The sequence below is a fragment of the Bos indicus genome, chromosome 6 (assembly GCF_029378745.1).
Source record: "Bos indicus isolate NIAB-ARS_2022 breed Sahiwal x Tharparkar chromosome 6, NIAB-ARS_B.indTharparkar_mat_pri_1.0, whole genome shotgun sequence".
NCBI lineage: Eukaryota > Metazoa > Chordata > Mammalia > Artiodactyla > Bovidae > Bos > Bos indicus.
Window position 1 is genome coordinate 53,190,529 of NC_091765.1, and position 20,232 is coordinate 53,210,760.

Here is a 20,232-nt window from a genome sequence, read left to right on the forward strand (position 1 = left end):
TACTCCTGATACAATTTAACCATGGAAATATGAACACAAAGTAAACAATGAATAAAATGAATGATAATTACAAACTATATTAAACTTTTTTAAACATTCAGAAGTATATATTTTTTCAATACAGAAAATAATACTCAGTAATTTTTTTCACCTTAACATAATAATATTCCACTTGTTTTATGACTGATTGCCTGATAATTCTGACATATATCATGATTCTAGAGTTTATAGTATAGTATTTTTAAACTTCTCCTCAGAATTATTTCAGTAATTTATATTATAGACAAAGTACTGAACTAATCATTGTGGTGTATGTTATTTTCCTAAAATACTTCCTCTCTGGCATCAGGCTTGGATATATGACATACTTTGACCCATGGAATGTGTTTCTTGCAAGCAGAAACTTTAGAGCCAAGTTCTCTTACTGCTCTGTCATGAGAACAATGTCAAGCCAGAGGCTGCTTCCTTAGCTAGGCTCCATGAGTGGAAATGGTGTAAATGGTGTGGAGCAAAACTGAAGCTGATCCATGCTGGATATTTAGAAGTAAACTGTTGTAAGCCATTATAATTTTTTGGTGTGCTTTCACCATAGTGTAATCTAGCTAGCATTTACTGAAATCATGAGTATGTCTACTAAATTTTCCGTTTTTCCTAAATACCATTCTTCATTACCTATTTGTGATCCTGAATCCACCTTGTCAGGAATAGTATAAAAATGACAGAGGAAATGCTCTATGCAGTAACAGGAAAACCAGGACTGAAAGCAAAGACCATAAGCCAAAGGAAGTTCACATGATCAAATGGCCATATGCCTGTAATCTCTTAAGATGAGCTCAATTCAATTCATCATCTGTCAAGCACTTACACTGGGACAGGGATTTGGTGGAGCAGTGGGGAAACAGATGACTAACAGTCATCATCCTCAATGTTCTTTCAGCTTAAGAGAGAAGGCAAACTTGCAAAACAATACTAGGGGCAGAGTTTAGGGTTAATGACAGCACAGTGAAAAAAGTGGTCAACTCTATATGGAAGGTATACAAAGTATAAAAGGTGGGAAGGAATCACAGTAATAAGTAGAAGTCAGATCAGATACTTAAGGTGGGACACTGAAAACAAAATCACTGTATTTGGCAATTAGAATATCCGCAGAAGCAGTGAGATACATTTTAGGATGGATCTGGGGGCGATGGTCAGGTTTTAAGCGCAATGAGAAATAAATGGTGAAGGAAGGAAGTGAAAAAAATATGGAAATGATTTTTTCTTATTTTTCCTTTTTTGATGATATTACACAGGGAAAGAAAAAAAAAAAAAGACATGATGCTGATTAGAGGTAAATCTATACCAAGACAATTGAAATAACCATTTCTTCTTTACCCTGAAATTATACCTGCAGGAATTTACTGAAAGCAATAAACAGAAACACAGAAAAATTCTGAATATACATTTATATGACACACATATTTCATTTTTTACTTTTATTTATATTATTATTTATTTATTTTAATTAATTAATTTATTTTACTTTACAATATTGTATTGGTTTTGCCATACGTCGACTTGAATCCGCCATGAGTGTATATGTGTTCCCCATCCTGAACCCCCCTCCCACTTCCCTCCCCAACCCATCTCTCCGGGTCATCCCAGTGCACTAGACCCAGGCACCCTGTATCATGCATCAAACCTGGACTGGCAATTCGTTTCATATATAACATTTTACATGTTTCAATGCCATTCTCCCATATCATCCCACCCTCGCCCTCTCCAACAGAGTCCAAAACTGTTCAATACATCTGTGTCTCTTTTGCTGTCTTGCATACAGGCTTATCATTCAGTTCAGTTCAGTCACTCAGTCGTGTCAGATTCTTTGTGACCCCATGAATTGCAGAACGCCAGGCCTCCCTGTCCATCACCAACTCCTGGAGTTCACCCAAACTCATGTCCATCAAGTCGGTGATGCCATCCAGCCATCTCATGCTCTGTCGTCCCCTTCTCCTCCTGCCCCCAATCCCTCCCAGCATCAGAGTCTTTTTCAATGAGTCAACTCTTCACATGAGGTGGCCAAAGTATTGGAGCTTCAGCATCAGTCCTTCCAATGAACACCCAGGACTGATCTTCTATAGGATGGACTGGTTGGATCTCCTTGCAGTCCAAGGGACACTCAAGAGTATTCTCCAACACCACAGTTCAAAAGCATCAATTCTTCAGCGCTCAGATTTCTTCACAGTCCAACTCTAACATCCATACATGACCACTGGAAAAACCATACCCTTGACTAGACGGACCTTTGTTAGCAAAGTAATATCTCTGCTTTTCAATATGTTGTATAGGTTGGTCATAACTTTCCTTCCGAGGAGTAAATGTCTTTTAATTTCATGGCTGCAATCATCATCTGCAGTGATTTTGGAGCCCCAAAATATAAATTCTGACACTGTTTCCACTGTTTCCCCATCTATTTCCCATGAAGTGATGGGACCAGATGCCATGATCTTCGTTTTCTGAATGTTGAGCTTTAAGCCAGCTTTTTCACTCTCCACTTTCACCTTCATCAAGAGGCTTTTTAGTTCCTCTTCACTTTCTGCCATAAGGGTGGTGTCATCTGCATATCTGAGCTATTGATATTTCTCCCAGCAATCTTTTTCCAGCTTGTGCTTCTTCCATCCCAGCATTTCTTATGATGTACTCTGCATATAAGTTAAATAAGCAGGTGACAATATACAGCCTTGATGAACTCCTTTTCCTATTTGGAACCAGTCTGTTGTTCCATGTCTAGTTCTAACTGTTGCTTCCTGACCTGCGTATAGAGGCAGGTCAGGTGGTCTGGTATTCCCATCTCTTTCAGAATTTTCCACAGTTTATTGTGATCCACACAGTCAAAGGCTTTGGCATAGTCAATAAAGCAGAAATAGATGTTTTTCTGGAACTCTCTTGCTTTTTCGATGATCCAGTGGATGTTGGCAATTTGATCTCTGGTTCCACTGCCTTTTCTAAAACCAGCTTGAACATCTTCTTTCTAAATTCCATATATATGTGTTAGTATACTGTATTGGTGTTTTTCTTTCTGGCTTATTTCATTCCATTTAATAGGCTTCAGTTTTATCTACCTAATTAGAACTGAATCAAATGTATTGTTTTTAATGGCTGAGTAATATTCCATTGTGTATATGTACCACACCTTTCTTATCCATTCATCCACTGATGGACATCTAGGTTGCTTCCATGTCCTGGCTCTTATAAACAGTGCTGCAATGAACATTGGGGTACACATGTCTCTTTCGATTCTGGTTTCCTCAGTGTGTATGCCCAGCAGTGGGATTTCTGGGTCATATGGCAGTTCTATTTCCAGTTTTTTAAGGAATTTCCACACTGTTCTCCATAGTGGCTGTATTAGTTTGCATTCCCACCAACAGTGTAAGAGGAATCTTTGCTCCACACCCTCTCCAGCATTTATTGCTAGTAGACTTTTGAATAGCAGCCACTCTGATTGGGTACCTCATTGTGGTTTTGATCTGCATTTCTCTGATAATGAGTGATGTTGAGCATCTTTTCATGTGTTTGATAGCCATCTGTATGTCTTCTTTGGAGAAATGTCTGTTTAGTTCTTTGGCCCACTTTTTGACTGGGTCTTTTGTTTTTCTGGAATTGAGCTGCAGGAATTGCTTCTATATTTTTGAGATTAATTCTTTGTCCATTACTTCATTTGCTATTATTTTCTCCCATTCTGAAGGCTGACTTTTCACCTTGCTTATAGTTTCCTTTGTTGTGCAGAAGCTTTTAATTTTAATTAGGTCCCATTTGTTTATTTTTGCTTTTATTTCCAATATTCTGGGAGGTGGGTCATAGAGGATCCTGCTGTGGTTTATGTCGGAGAGTGTTTGGCCTATGTTTTCCTCTAAGAGTTTAATAGTTTCTGGTCTTATGTTTAGATCTTTAATCCATTTTGAGTTTATTTTTGTGTATGGTGTTAGAAAGTGTTCTAGTTTCATTCTTTTACAAGTGGTTGACCAGTTTTCACAGCACCACTTGTTAAAGAGATTGTCTTTCCTCCATTGCATATTCTTGCTTCCTTTGTCAAAGATAAGGTGTCCACCAGTCAGAATGGCTGCGATCCAAAATTCTACAAATAATAAATGCTGGAGAGGGTGTGGATAAAAGGGAACCCTCTTACACTGTTGGTGGGAATGCAAACTAGTACAGCCACTATGGAGAACAGTGTGGAGATTCCTTAAAAAACTGGAAATAGAGCTGCCTTATGATCCAGCAATCCCACTGCTGGGCATACACACTGAGGAAACCAGAAGGGAAAGAGACACGTGTACCCCAATGTTCATTGCAGCACTGTTTATAAGAGCCAGGACATGGAAGCAACCTAGATGTCCATCAGCAGATGAATGGATAAGAAAGCTATGGTACATGTACACAATGGAGTATTACTCAGCCATTAAAAAGAATACATTTGAATCAGTTCTAATGAGGTGGATGAAACTGAAGCCTATTATACGGAGTGAAGTAAGCCAGAAGGAAAAACACCAATACAGTATACTAACGCATATATATGGAATTTAGAAAGATGGTAACGATAACCCTGTGTACGAGACAGCAAAAGATGTATAGAACAGTCTTATGGACTCTGTGGGAGAGGGAGAAGGTGGGGAGATTTGGCAGAATGACATTGAAACATGTAAAATATCATGTATGAAACGAGATGCCAGTCCAGGTTCGATGCGCGATACTGGATGCTTGGGGCTACTGCACTGGGACGACCCAGAGGGATGGTATGGGGAGGGAGGAGGGAGGAGGGTTCAGGATGGGGAACACATGTATACCTGTGGTGGATTCATTTTGATATTTGGCAAAACTAATACAATTATGTAAAGTTTAAAAATAAAATAAAATTAAAAAAATAAATACTATAATTATCAAGACACTATGGTATTAACATATCATATTAAGGATACATATCAATCAGTGGCACAAAACAGGGAATCCAGAAATGGACCCATGTGTGGCCTTGATTTTTTGACACAGTGCAAAGGTAATTTAATGATGAGAGAGAAGTTTTTGGGAAAACGGTGCTGGCACAACTGAATATAGAATATTTTAAAAGAAGTAGAAGAAGAAAAAGAGCCTTCACTCTTATTTCACACCATACACAAAAATTTACTCAAAAAAAGCATCATTTACATAAAGAATAAACTATAAAATTTTAAGAGAAAATTTAGAGCAAAAAAAAAAAAAAAGATAAGGTGTCCATAGGTGCATGGATTTATCTCTGGGCTATCTATTTTGTTCCATTGATCTATATTTCTGTCTTTGTGCCAGTACCATACAGTCTTGATGTGGCTTTGTAGCAGAGCCTGAAGTCAGGCAGGTTGATTCCTCCAGTTCCATTCTTCTTTCTCAAGATAGCTTTGGCTATTCAAGTTTTTTTGTATTTCCATACAAATTGTGAAATTATTTGTTCTAGCTCTGTGAAAAATACCGTTGGTAGCTTGATAGGAATTGCATTGAACCTATAGATTGCTTTGGGTAGTATACTCATTTTCACTATGTTGATTCTTCCAATCCATGAACACAATATATTTCTCCATCTATATGTGTCCTCTTTGACTTCTTTCACCAGTGTTTTATAGTTTTCTATATATAGGACGCTTACTCCTTGGAAGGAAAGTTATGACCAACCTAGATAGCATATTCAAAAGCAGAGACATTACTTTGCCAACAAAAGTTCGTCTAGTCGAGGCTATGATTTTTCCTGTGGTCATGTATGGATGTGAGAGTTGGACTGTGAAGAAGGCTGAGAGCCGAAGAATTGATTCTTTTGAACTGTGGTGTTGGAGGAGATTCTTGAGAGTCCCTTAGACTGCAAGGAGACCCAACCAGTCCATTCTGAAGGAGATCAGTCCTGGGTGTTCTTTGGAAGGAATGATGCTAAAGCTGAAACTCCAGTACTTTGGCCACCTCATGCGAAGAGTTGACTTATTGGAAAAGACTCTGATGGTGGGAGGGATTGGGGGCAAGAGGAGAAGGGGACTACAGAGGATGAGATGGCTGGATGGCATCACTGACTCAATGGACGTGAGTCTGAGTGAACTCTGGGAGTTGGTGATGGACAGGGTGGCCTGGCGTGCTGCGATTAATGCGATCGCAAAGAGTCGGACATGACTGAGCAACTGATCTGATCTGATCTGATATATAGGTCTTTTGTTTCTTTAGGTAGATATATTCCTAAGTATTTTATTATTTTTGTTGCAATGGTGAATGGAATTATTTCCTTCTCTTTCTGTTTTCTCATTGTTAGTGTATAGGAATCCAAGGGATTTATGTGTTTTAATTTTATATCCTGCAACTTTACTATATTCATTGATTAGCTCTAGTAATTTTCTGGTGGAGTCTTTAGGGTTTTCTATGTAGAGGATCATGTCATCTACAAACAGTGAGAGTTTTACTTCTTTTCCAATCTGGATTCATTTTCTTTTTCTGCTCTGACTACTGTGGTCGAAACTTCCAAAACTATGTTGAATAGTAGTGGTGAGAGTGGGCACCCTTGTCTTGTTCCTGATTTTAGGGGAAATGCTTTCAATTTTTCACCATTGAGGATATTTGCTGAGGGTTTCTCATATATAGCTTTTATTATGTTGAGGTATGTTCCTTCTATTCCTGCTTTATGGAGGGTTTTTATCATAAATGAATGTTGAATTTTGTCAAAGTCTTTCTCTGCATGTATTGAGATAATCATATGGTTTTTATTTTTCAATTTGTTAATGTGGTATATTATGTTGATTGATTTGTCAATATTGAAGAATCCTTGCATCCTTGGGATAAAGCACACTTGGTCATGATGGACAAACATATTTCTTCAGAAACATTAGAAATAATCTCAGATCAAGAATAGGGAAATTATGAATTTTTCAGCATATCCTAAATGGACTACGATATAATAATTATAACTTCTTAAAAAGAGTTTACAATGGTATGGAAAAAAATACTTGTGGTATAAAGCTAAGTTTATATCAAAAACTATCAGACATATATGATATGTGAAAGTGTCAGTCACTCAGCCACATCTGACTTCTTGCAACCCAATGGACTGCAGCTCGCCAGGCTCTTCTGTCCATGGAATTATCCAGGCAAGGATAACTGGAGTGAGTTGCCATTCCCTTCTGCAGTGGATCTTTTCAATCCAGGGATTGAACTTGGGTCTCCTGAATTGCAGACAGATTCTTAACCATCTGAATGACCAGGGAGGACCTATGTATTATATACATAACTTTAAAAGATAAATAATAGAAGTCTTATATTAAAATGTCTTTGAGTAGTGAGAATATCAGAGAAGGCAATGGCACCCCACTCCAGTACTCTTGCCTGGAAAATCCCATGGATGGAGGAGCCTAGTGGGCTGCAGTCCATGGGGTTGCTAAGAGTCAGACACGACTGAGCGACTTCACTTTCACTTTTCACTTTCATGCACTGGAGAAGGAAATGACAACCCACTCCAGTGTTCTTGCCTGGAGAATCCCAGGGACGGGGGAGCCTGGTGGGCTGCTGTCTATTGGGTCGCACAGAGTCGGACACGACTGAAGCGACTTAGCAGCAGCAGCAGCAGCAGTGAGAATATATTATTAGTATATTATACAATTTTATACATTATGTATTAATTTTTCTATATTCCTGTGCTTTCTATATTTTCTCTACTGAAAATCAGCTGTTTTTGTATAAGATAAAATATACCTTATGTTGAATGTATCCAAATGACAGAAGGACACAATAGATTGTAGAAACACATTTGTAGAACCAGGACAGCAAGTTCCAAATTTGTGTGGTTATTCACTTCTGAGGCTAGTACCTCACATATACAAAAATCACAATGTATCCCTAATTAAGGATTTGGGTGGAAAGTCAAAGAGAAAATTAAGTGGGCCAAAAGTTTCATGAGGCTGACCAAAACAATTCAGGTAATTAACCATATCAAGGCCAGTGTTTTTCAATCCTTAATCTATACTAGAATCCCTAAGGGATCTTTTAAAAGAATAAGTCTGATTCAGTGGATTGAAGTGAGATGGAGACTCTGCATTTCTAGCAAATCCTCACTTGATGTTTACGCTGCTGTTAAGCGTAGACCATAATGTGTGTAACAGGGATTTAGCTTAGGTTAGAAATTAATCAGTAATTAGTCAGGAATTAATCCTAAATCTTTATGAATCTCCCAGATGCTTTCAAATCACAGTAAGATATAATTGGCAGCAAAAACTCAAAGAAAAAGTATCCCTGAATCTAGGTCACAAAGTAACAGGTTAGAAGTGATCTTAAGGAGATAGCAGATTTCCAATACAGCCTTCTGTCTCCTTAGTCTAAACAGAAGGAGTAACCTGAACATCTGGGCTACCATAGCAAGTTGTGACATTTTCCTTTCTGGCTTTAATTTTAATTGATAAAAACAAATATGCTATCAGTAGACAATAACAAGTATAATGAGATTGCTACCAAAAAAGAGAGAAATATCAATTAATTCTGCCTTCTTAACCCTGGGCATAGATTTGATGGGCCAGTATAATGATCATATACCTGAGGAGATACTGAAGGAATTTGTTACCAACAGAAGTAGATTTACCACATAGTCAGTGATGCTTAATATTCAAGGATATTCAATTGTACAGACTTTTCTAGGGTCCAGGTCAAAGCAATGTGTACCACATCATGATATGCTACCACAAATTTTTCAATATAAGGTAAATAACTTAATCAAATTGAATAAGACCATTATCCTTTCCACCACGTCTTCATTTGTTTCACTCTCTTTGTATCATGTGGCATTGGGGTAGCAGTAAACAATTTTGTGGATGCAGCTTAAAGAGAACTTGACTTGGATATATGTTTAGTTGGTTTGATGGTATAATAGTTATATGATTCACAGTCAATTCCTCTAATAATTATTCTATTGCTAATAGATAGCCTTATATCTCAGCCTATTCAGGCTGCTAAAACAAAATTCCATAGTTATGGAGGCTGGGAAATTCAAGATCAAATCCAAGATCATAGAAGCAAATTTAGTGTCTGGTGAGGAACTGTTCTCTGGTTCGTTGATGGTGCCTTTTTTGCTGCATTCTCAAATGATGCAAAGAACTAAGGATATCTGTGGGATCTCTTTTATAAAGGCACTAGTCCCATTTATAAGGGCTCCACTTCCATAATCTATGTGTGAGTACTAGGTCGTTTCAGCTATGTCCAACTCTTTGTGACATTATGGACTGTTGCCTGCCAGGCTCCTCTGTCCATGAGAATCTCCAGTCATGAATACTGGAGTGGGTTGCTTTGCCCTCCTCCAGGGGGTCTTCCCAACTCAGGGAAGATACTTATGTCTCCTGCATTGGCAGGCAGGATTGGCAGGCACTTTACCACTAGTGCTACCGATAGCACCTCCTGAGAGCTTCACCTTCTAATACTATACTATCATTCTAAGTGTTAGGTTGCAATGTATGAATTTTGGGAGGAGTCAAATATATAGCACATTGCCACCATACCTTCCATTCAGTGCATTTACACAGCATTGTGATAAAAAGGAGAGAGGTTGAGCTTTATTGCAAAAAGATTTTGAATTTTGGCACTTCCAAATTATATAACTTTTAAAAAGAAAAATAAAAGACAGATTTTCCAATTAGACAGCAAATAAATTTGTTAGCCTTCAGAAACACTTATAATCTATTTGTACATTTAAAATATTATTTTAAACAATTACAACACAGTGAAAAATTGATTATCTTTATTTATATAGAAAAAAAATTTTTAAGTATCATTTGAAGATAGATTAGATACCCTCAAAATGTAGGAAAAGATTATAGGAGTATATAATCTAGTATTTACTATAGAATTAATGTATTTTCTTTTGATTTCAGGGCATTTAGGCAATGTGTTAAGTTTGTAAAATTTATAACTTATTTTGTTTCCTTTTCTCATCTGAAATACAAATGAATTTTGACCTAATTTTGTATTTGTCACTCTTAATTCTTTTTTTTCCTTATTAAAAGACTCTCACATTGCAAAATGCACAAGGATTTGGGTATACTCACTTCAACTCTCAGAATGTTTCCTCATCTTAATATGAGGACAATAACAATCTCTCTGGGTTAGAGTAAGAATTAACTGAGATAATACATCATATGTGTTCAGTAGAGGCTCTAAGACACAGCAAAGGACCAGTAAATATTAGTTTTGGTTGTTGTCATTCTATGTATGTGTAATTATTCCTTTTATTAGGAATTTCAACTATTAGCAAATATTGCTCTTTTACAATCCAGTCTAATCTTCCCTCAGCAGGGTGTCTAATATCAAAAATCAAATTGTGATTGTCTCCTGCTGAAATCCTTATAGGGATCTCTATAATCCACCAAACACTTTTCAGCTTAAATTCAACTTGCCTCTATAACTGCATGTCTTGAAATCTCAACTACTCATAGCCCTCAGGTAAATGCACTTTTACCCATTGGAGACCAAGTCATGAACTTTTGTTTTCCCTGCTTCTGTACATGGCTTTCCCTCTTCCTGAAAAGTTTTCCTCTCTTTTACAACAACATAAAGTTCTGATCATTCCTTAACAATGATCTGAAATGCCACTCTTTATAGATGATAGCATGATGGACAGGGATTTGCACTTACTTTGCATCAGTGATGTTCCCCAAGTGAGAACACTGCTACATGTAAGAGAAGACTCATACAATATGGTGTAAGTTACAGTACAGCTACAATATTGTATAAATTCTATTCCTGCACCAAGAAACTCTCAAAGTTTCCAGAGGAAGTCATGCTCATAATAGTACTGTTGGTTCAGAGGAATCTTGAAAGTCATACAAATGAAAGAAATGAATGTGTTAGAAGCATACAAAGAAATAATTTGAATAGTGAAATTTTATATCCACTTATTTATTCCTACAATTTTTCCCTAATTTTGAAGGTACATCATTTATCTTTACTTCAAATGACAACTTTTAAAGATTTTTCTATATAAATGAAAGTATTAAGTAACATATATGTTCATTTCAATTGTTGAGTGAATAAGTAAAACCTAAACACATTTTTATAAATTGAAACACATACAAAACAGACTTTGTTATTCAAAGACACAAATATTAGATATCAATACACTTGAGTCAGTGCCTAGGTAAGGATAAAAGTGGAAACAATAAATGTAATTTCTAATGCATAAAACCTTATTATTGCAATACTATTTCCTCTCTTTATCTTTATTTCTCTGTCTCTTTTTCAATAACTTTTGTCTGGGTAGTATCATTTAATTAGAGAGATCAGTGTCTGAAAAGATGATCTTCACAATAATCACTTCACAGTCATTCAGGAATATATATCAGAAAACCAGATACCCAGGCTGATTTTCAAAGTACTGAATTTAAATCTTTCCTAAAGAACATAGAAATATATCTTCTGAAAAAAGAACCAGGTGTTAGGAAAATACCTTTAGAAAACCACCAAATTAAACCACGGTGCAGATGAAATCCATCACACTCGAAACGGACACAATTCTCCATGAGACACAACCATTTATTATATACATTAAACTTTCAATAGAATAATTATTCAATAAGTTTTTATTCAAAGAATGAATTAATGAATGAATGGCATTATTTAAAAGAGGATAGGTTACCGTAATAAAGGTTGCCAGAAAAAAATACTAAAAATAAAACATACAACTAGATAACAAACAAATATATGTACAACTGTACAAATACAAACCTCTAAGTTCATTAATCAATCAATGCAAAATAAATGTTTACATTAAATAAACATATATACACAATGTATAGATATACATATACATATGAGATGGAGAGGGCAATGGCACCCCACTCCAGTACTCTTGCCTGGAGAATCCCAGGGACAGGGGAGCCTGGTGGGCTGCCGTCTATGGGGTCGCACAGAGTCGGACACGACTGACGCGACTTAGCAGCAGCAGCATACATATGAGAAATTTTTCTAGTTTCTAACAGAGTAAAATAAACACTGTCCATGACTTGAGAAGACTAACTGTTAGTATACTAGCATCCATTTTGTCTGCTGCTTATATGCCTGAAATTCACATTATTTTTTTAATCTAACTTTTCTTAATATGATTGGTAATCAATCTGGAGTAGATTTGAGCCAGATTTGGAACCATAACCCATCCATGATTATATAGGTCAAATTCACTGGGGAATTTACACCATTTCAGGCAATCTGAAAATGCTCTTTCATTTGAATAGCTGTGTTCAAGCCCAGGACATGCTGGGGTTTGCCATTTTTGGCTGCCATCACAATTACCCCTATCAGTGTCTATGCACAGATGCTGAGTGTGGGTAACTATTGTTGGCAGGTTATGCTGGCAGTTCATACAAATGAATAATCATTGGCTCATGATCACCTCAACTCCCCAGATCACTGGAAAGGCCCAGCTGGGCTGAGCAAGAAATTGAGCTAACGAGACAGATTGTTTTTTTTCCCAGCGTGGTAATTCATAATACAAGGTTTTCCACACAGCTGTCTTTTAAAAAGTTTATCTTAACCTTTGAAATTTATTTAAATGTTTTCAGTCTTATCTTATTGATAAAAAATAATGTCATGTATATAGGGTGTAAGAGACGTTCAGTTAGGGAGTTAAGATTCTGAAATACATACTTGAATGGAACATTACTTTTTCCTATGATATGTTGTACAATTGCTAATGAATAGCATTAGTCCAGTTGCTTACTGTGAAATTGCCATATTCTTACACCATGCCTGCAATAAAATAAGGAGCACTAAGACTGTTACTAAAGCTGAACAGAAATTCTATTTTTGAATGACCCAATCTATGTAACAGCAGCTAAGTAACAAAGTAAATATCATTAGTGAGTTTGTCAGTGTATATTTACATTTTGCTACCTTTTCTCCACCCCATTTTACAAAGTTTCTGAGGATACAGCTCCCTTTTTATGTTTAAATTGTCTTTATCTACACTTTACTGGGCCATTAGCATTAAGAGGATATGTGCACCATATTTAGCTTTTCACTATAAAGAACCAAACACGGAGTAAGGGGGAAAGGAATTTTAATGTGCTCCCATCAGAAAGGATGATGGTATTGAACACAATGTCCCTAGATGCTATGAAAGTGAGAATTTTTTAAGGATGAGAAAAACATAGCCACTGCAAAGATGAAAAAGCAACTCCCCTCCTTTATGCTCTTCAAAACCAGACAGTAAATCCAGTGCACATGGTACATGGAAAGATATTAGGTTTTTTAAGATTGGTGGTTGAAGAGTCTAACGCTTCCCAGGTGGCACTAGTACAAACAGTAAATGCTGGAGAGGGTGTGGAGAAAAGGGAACCTCTTACACTGTTGGTGGGAATGCAAACTAGTACAGCCACTATGGAGAACAGTGTGGAGATTCCTTAAAAAACTGGAAATAGAACTCCCATACAACACAGCAATCCCACTGCTGGGCATACACATGAGGAAACCAGAATTGAAAGAGACACATGTACTCCAATGTTCATCGCAGCACTATTTGCAATAGCCAGGACATGGAAGCAACCTAGATGTCCATCGGCAGATGAATGGATAAGAAAGCTGTGCTACAGATGCACAGTGGAATATTACTCAGCTATTAAAAAGAATGAATTTGAATCAGTTCTAATAAGGTGGATGAAACTGGAGCCTATTATACAGAGAGAAGTAAGTCAGAAAGAAAAACACCAGTACAGTATATTAACACATATATATGGAATTTAGAAAGATGGTAATGATGACCCTATATGCAAGACAGCAAAAGAGACAGAGATGTAAAGAACAGACTTTTGGACTCTGTGAGAGAAGGCAAAGGTGGGATGATTTGAGAGAATCGCATTGAAACATGTATATTATCACATGTGAAATAGATCGCCAGTCCAGGTTCAATGCATGAGACAGGGCGCTCAGGGCTGGTGCACCAAGATGACCCTGAGGGATGGGATGGGGAGGAAGGTGGGATGGAGGTGCAGGATGGTGAGCACATGTACACCCATGGCTGATTCATGTGAATGCATGGCAAAAACCACCACAATATTGTAAAGTAATTAGCCTCCAACTAAAATAAATTTTTAAAAAAGAAAAAAAAAAAAAAGAAGGGAGGGGATATATGTATACCTACGGCTGATTCATGTTGATATATGACAGAACCTAACAAAATATTGTAAAGAAATTTTCTTCCAATTAAAAATAAGTTAAAAAAGAAAAGAAAACAAAAAAAGAACCTGCTTGCCAATGTAGGAGACACCGGTTCAATCTCTTGGTCAAGAGGATCCCCTAAAGGAGGGCAAGGCAACCCACTCTGGTATTCTTGCCTGGAGAATCCCCTGGAGAGGGGAACCTGGTGGACTATAGTACATAGGGTGGCAAACAGTCCAACATGACCGAAGCGACATAGCATGCACGCAAGAGTATAATGCAAGAAATTTCCTAAGGCCTTTTATCTTGGACTTTCAAGTGTAATTTAAAGGGAGGCTATCATTTCTAATTTGGAAGTCACTAAGAATTTTCCTTGAAGTTGCTTGCTTTCTACCAGAGCAGTACCATATTTCTTTCATGACTACTGCTATTACTATATTGGTGGTGGTGGTTTAGTCACTAAGCTGTATCTGACTCTTATGACCCCATGGACTATAGCCCACCAAGCTCCTCTCTCCATGGGATTCTCCAGGCAAGAATACTGGAGTGGGTTGCCATTACCTTCTCAGTAGAAGTGGGTTGCATCTTCCCAACCCAGGGATTAAACCTGTGTCTCCTGATTGGCAGGCAGGTTCTTTACCACTGAGCTACCTGGAAAGCCTGTTACTATCGATAAATTTAGTTTTTTTTTTTTTTCTTTTTCAAAGCAGTTGTTTACTTTGGCCTCCAAGATGGAATGGTATGTTGGTTTTTCCTTATACCTTCCCAGTTTCTATTTAGCATTCTTCTTCAGGTGCACCTTAAATTTCAGAATTTCTTCTATCCGCAACTCTCCTTTCTTATCACTTTGTACACTTGGCCCAGGTAATTTCACTTATTAATATTATAATCTATCAACATACTAATGACTTTTTGATCAATACCTTCAGGCTATTTCTCTCACCTGAGTTCTAGTCCTAAATAGCCAAATGATAATCCTGCTTGAAATTCTAGTAAAACCCTAACATTCACCATCATCATTCTCTCCCCATACTTATTTCTTCTTGGTGTTCTCTGTCAGCATCACTATGCACCCAAATCAATAAGGAAAACTTGGACACATCATTGATTTCTTCCACTCCCTCATCGCACACATCAAATCAACCACCAAGTCAAGATAAATCTTGCATAATTCTGTCAACATTTCACAGCGCTGTTTCCCACTAACTTAGCAAAACACCAGCAACATTTTATATATATATATATATATATATATATATATATATTACAGCATTGTTATAACTGCTGCCTGATTTGGTTCAGGAAACTCTCAATTCATTCCCCACTGAGCATCTCAAATCATCTTCTTAATTTGATCCTATTGTTCTACTGTAGTGGCTCAATGCTGTGATATCTCCCAATTCTCTTAGGATAAAATACAAAGGAATTTGAGGAGAACAAGATATTTTGATGCTATAAAAGCAAACACCAGCAAAACAGAGTGTAAGTAAGATAGCTGACATATCTAATTTCATTCAAGCATTAAAAAATGTAATCTAACTATCTTGGAAAATTCCAAGATAAGCAACAGTATTTATATTCAATTTGGTATAATTTTATCAATCTGAACATTATCTTAATGTTTAGAATGATTAAATGAAACAATGTTATTAGCACACTTTCACTTCATTATATGAATAATGAAATTGAAATGTAGGGTAAAAATCTTGATACAAACCATGATGACAATATACCCGAAGTAAGATTAATACCCAGACCCACAGCTCTTAAGCTTACCCTACATTATAACAAGCTGCATCAGCAAAAGGTTAGTTAGAATGTACTATATTTCCAGCCAACTCTAGACACTGGATTAGACAATTATCCAATTCTCTCCATTGATCATTCATACATCAAAGTCCAAACTTTTAATGGTATAACCACTCATAACTAGAAAATTTTCCATTTAATTCAGAGTACTAGACTGTTTTGAAGTTCTAGGATAATCAACTTTTATTAAGATGCCTTTGTCACATAGGTATGGGATACAAGCCAGAACAGTCAAGGAACAAACTGAACTTTTGGAATTCTTCAGGAACCAAATGATGTCCATTTCCTTACCAGGAGGTATCATCACAATGCATATTGCCCCTCTCCAACCTGGTTTCAATGCTATAAGCTGAGGCATTTTTTTAAAAAACTCAAAATTAAAAAAAATAATAAAAACTCAAAATTGTGCATATTCCAGTTTAGAAAGTATAAATGATCTTTCACAAACATGACAGTTATTCTATGTTGCTTATCTTATATCCATTTTCCTTTTCCTTTAAGTCAATAATTTCAACTCTGGGTGATTCTGCCCTCTGGGAGACATTTGGCAATATATAGAGACATTTATAATTTCCACAACTGGGGAAGGTGGTACAACTGTCAGCCAATGAGTATAAGACAGGAATGCCGGTAAACATCATCAATGAATAGGGTAGAGTTCCTCATCAAAGAATTCTCGTGCTCTCAAAGGCCAACAGTGCCAAGGTTGTGAAACTCTACTTTATGCTAACAATCTGTCAATTCATTCATGTTAATAAGGTGATAAAGTCCAAATTAATTAAAATCAGCATACAAAATCTTTCATATTTAGTCCCTGCAGATCTCTTCATGCTATTTCTTGTCACTCTTCCTTGTTTTGAATTATTTATCACTTAAAAAAAATGTTATGTGTCAGTCAAGGTAGGGCAAGCTGTGACATGTTAAGAAATACCACTAAAATATCAGTAGCATACGACTCAGGCAGCTTCACCACCTTAAGGAGCTTCCATACCAAATTGAGTCTTCAGGATTCACTGCACCATGGCAAGAGCATGGAACAAGCACCCTGGCCCTTAATTGCCTCTATCCACTAGTAAAAACCTTGTCACCTTCCCTCACATGGGTCACACTGACTTGGCCAAGCAAATCACGTGGCTTTGTCTAACTTCAAAAGATCTTTTCCTGTCAGAAAAGGAAAGCTAGCCCTCTTAGTAAGCACCAGTATCATTTACTCCTGTACCTTTTCTCCTATTTTCAGGGCTAACTCATTCTTAAGCTTTAATCTATGCAACGCTTTTTAGATAAAGCCTTCTTAATGTGTTTTCTTCCAAGACTTTGCTAGGTGCCTCTTCTTGGCCCACTTATCACACCTTGTACATAGATTTTACAGCATTTAACCTTTGTTATTATTAAAGTCTGTTCACTAGCTTGCCTCTTCTAGATTATTAGCTCTTGGAGGTAGGGAGAGTATCTTATTTATTGTACTCGTGAAATCTACCACACAAGAAATGAAATAATTAAATTTTGCTTATACAAACAAAATGACCAATTAGACAAATGACATAATAGAAGATACAGGTTTTTTGTTTTGTTTTGTTTTGTTTTCTGTTAAACAAGAACCTCTTGCCTCTCCAAGCCACTACTAATTCATTGACTTAAAGCTGTTCGTATTTCTCCCTGATCTCCCAGTGTGAGGAAATATGTCTCAGATCATAGCACATGAGGAGCTCAAAGTGTCATAAAATATAATATAAGAGTATGGTAAAATTGTGCTGGGTAAATTATATCAATTTTAGGATACTCAGGGCAATAGTTTTCCTTTTTTTAAAAAATGACATTACTAAGTAAAGATGAGACATTGTTGAGGATAGTCAAATTCTTGTTCAGCCTAGGTTGCCTTCAAGCAACTCAACAGCCTTTATTTTTAACTGCATATAGCTTTAAGCATCCCCTGAAGAAAACAAATGATCAGGAAAACTATGGTAAATATAATGGGTCCCAAAGAAATCTAAAATTGTTTGAAGAAAACTTAATTTTCTCCCTCTTGCAGATCCAGCTTTTTCCATATTCACTGTGAAAAACATTTACTTCATCACTGTTCCAGAAGTAGACTGAGTTTATGCATAAAACTGAGACTCTCCACTGAAAAACCACAGCTGTATGATTCAAGTCAGGGGAAAGGTCACTGGAGTAAGACAAAGGGGACTAAAGTTTTTTCCCCAGTCTTGCCAGGTTTAGTCAGGTCACTCTGATTAAACAACTAAGACTTTACTGAGCCTTTCCATTTTGTAGCTATAATAGTGGGTTTAATAACAGCTGGCTTATTAAGTTAACAGCAAAAATAAAGATATTTAAATTAGTATATATTATAAAAAAATATATATTTATAGTGAGGCTTCCCAGGTGGCACTAATGGTGAAGAATTCACCTGCCAATGTAGGAGACATAAGAGACATAAGTTCAATCCCTAGGTTGGGAAGATCCACAGGATGAGGGCACAGCAACTCACTCCAGTATTCTTCCCTGGAGAATCTCATGGACAGAGGTGGGCTACAGTCCATGGGATCACAAAGAGTCAAGCACAACTGAAGCGACTTAGCATGTATGCACAAAATATAAAAGAAAAATGGATATAAAGACTTGCTATTACTATCACTATAGCACAGTAGTTAAAATAGGTGTTAAAATCTATCAATGAAAGTTATTTAGCCTCCAAACTCCTCTGAGGCATAAAATACAGCACTTTATAGGCTTGTTATAAAAATTAAGTATTTATAACTTAGGGCATAATATATGTTCAATAAATTGTAGATCTTTAAAATATAAAATTTCCTGAAAATATAGCAGAATACATTTCCAAAAAATAAATTATAAATGTTATACATGTGTGTTGAGAAAATACAGTTAATATTTTCTATGAACTAAGAAAAGCAGATGATTTAGCTTTATATGTGAAAACTTAGAGTACCTTCTCTAGAAAAGGCAGATTAAGTGTTCTTTAGCTCCAAAATACAGATTTCAGATAAATAGAGGAAATACAAAATGTATGATAATTATACAATTTTTAAGTAGAAGGTTAGAGAAACTGTTAGGAAAAGAAAGAAACAAATGGAAATAAAACAATATCAATGAAGAAAAACAGCGCTGATGAAATGAGAATCTGAAAACTGCAAGCCATAATTCTTAAAGATCAGAAACTGGTTGTAATGTATGTTTCATGTCTATTGTGGAAAGCAGTAAAATACGATGCTTTATGAGTGGAGACTATGGAACCCAGCTCTAGCACCAAAGAACATTATACCTAATATGTAACAGGGACTCAACAAATGAGTTAATATTGCTCTTTTCAGTAGCCATGTATGAATATGAGATTTGGACCGCAAAGAAGGCAGCTGCTGCTGCTGCTAAGTCGCTTCAGTCATGTCCAGCTCTGTACTGAGCACCAAATAATTGTTACTTTCGAATTGTGGTGCTGGAGAAGACTCTTTAAAAGAGTCTGATGGACTGTAAGGAGAGCAAACCAGCCGATCCTAAAGGAAATCAACCCTGAATATTCATTGGAAAGACTGATGCTGAAGCTGAGGCTCCAATACTTTGGCTACCTGATGCAAAGAGCTGACTCACTGGAAAAGACCTTGATGCTAGGAATGATTGAGGGCCAGAGGAGAAGAAGGTAGCAGAGAATGAGATGGTTAGACAGTATCACCAACTCAATGGATATGAGTTTGAGCAAACTCCAAGAGATAGTAAAGGATGGGGAAGGCTGGCATGCTGCAATCCGTGGAGCTGGAAAGAGTGGGACATGACATAGTGACTAAACAACAACAAGAACAATTGCTATTGATATCTTTGGAAGTCTTACAATTTAAAAAAAATGTGGATTTTTAAACAAAGAGATCTACAAACAAAAAAGATATCTCTGCTGTTTACTCTCAAGCCCTCAGCTTCCATCCTCAGGAACAATAGAGTGTAAAAACAGAGATGAAAATCTGAGTGGATCTGCTAATTTTCCAAGCCTGATGGAGCTTGCATGAAAGGCAGAGTTTGGTGTAGGATTTTGAAATATTTTCATTAAATACACTGGTTGTTCAAAAGTATCCCAGGTCCCCTATGTTTGTAACTACTCAGTAAATATTAAACAATCAATAAACTGTTAACTTCCTCTACTTTCTCTGTCCCCTCCATGGACAAAATGCAGGGGTTTTTTGAAGCTGGCTCTCTGAAACCCGCTGACTTGAGCCCTCTCTTCATTTTGGAAGGCTTTACCTACTGTGATGT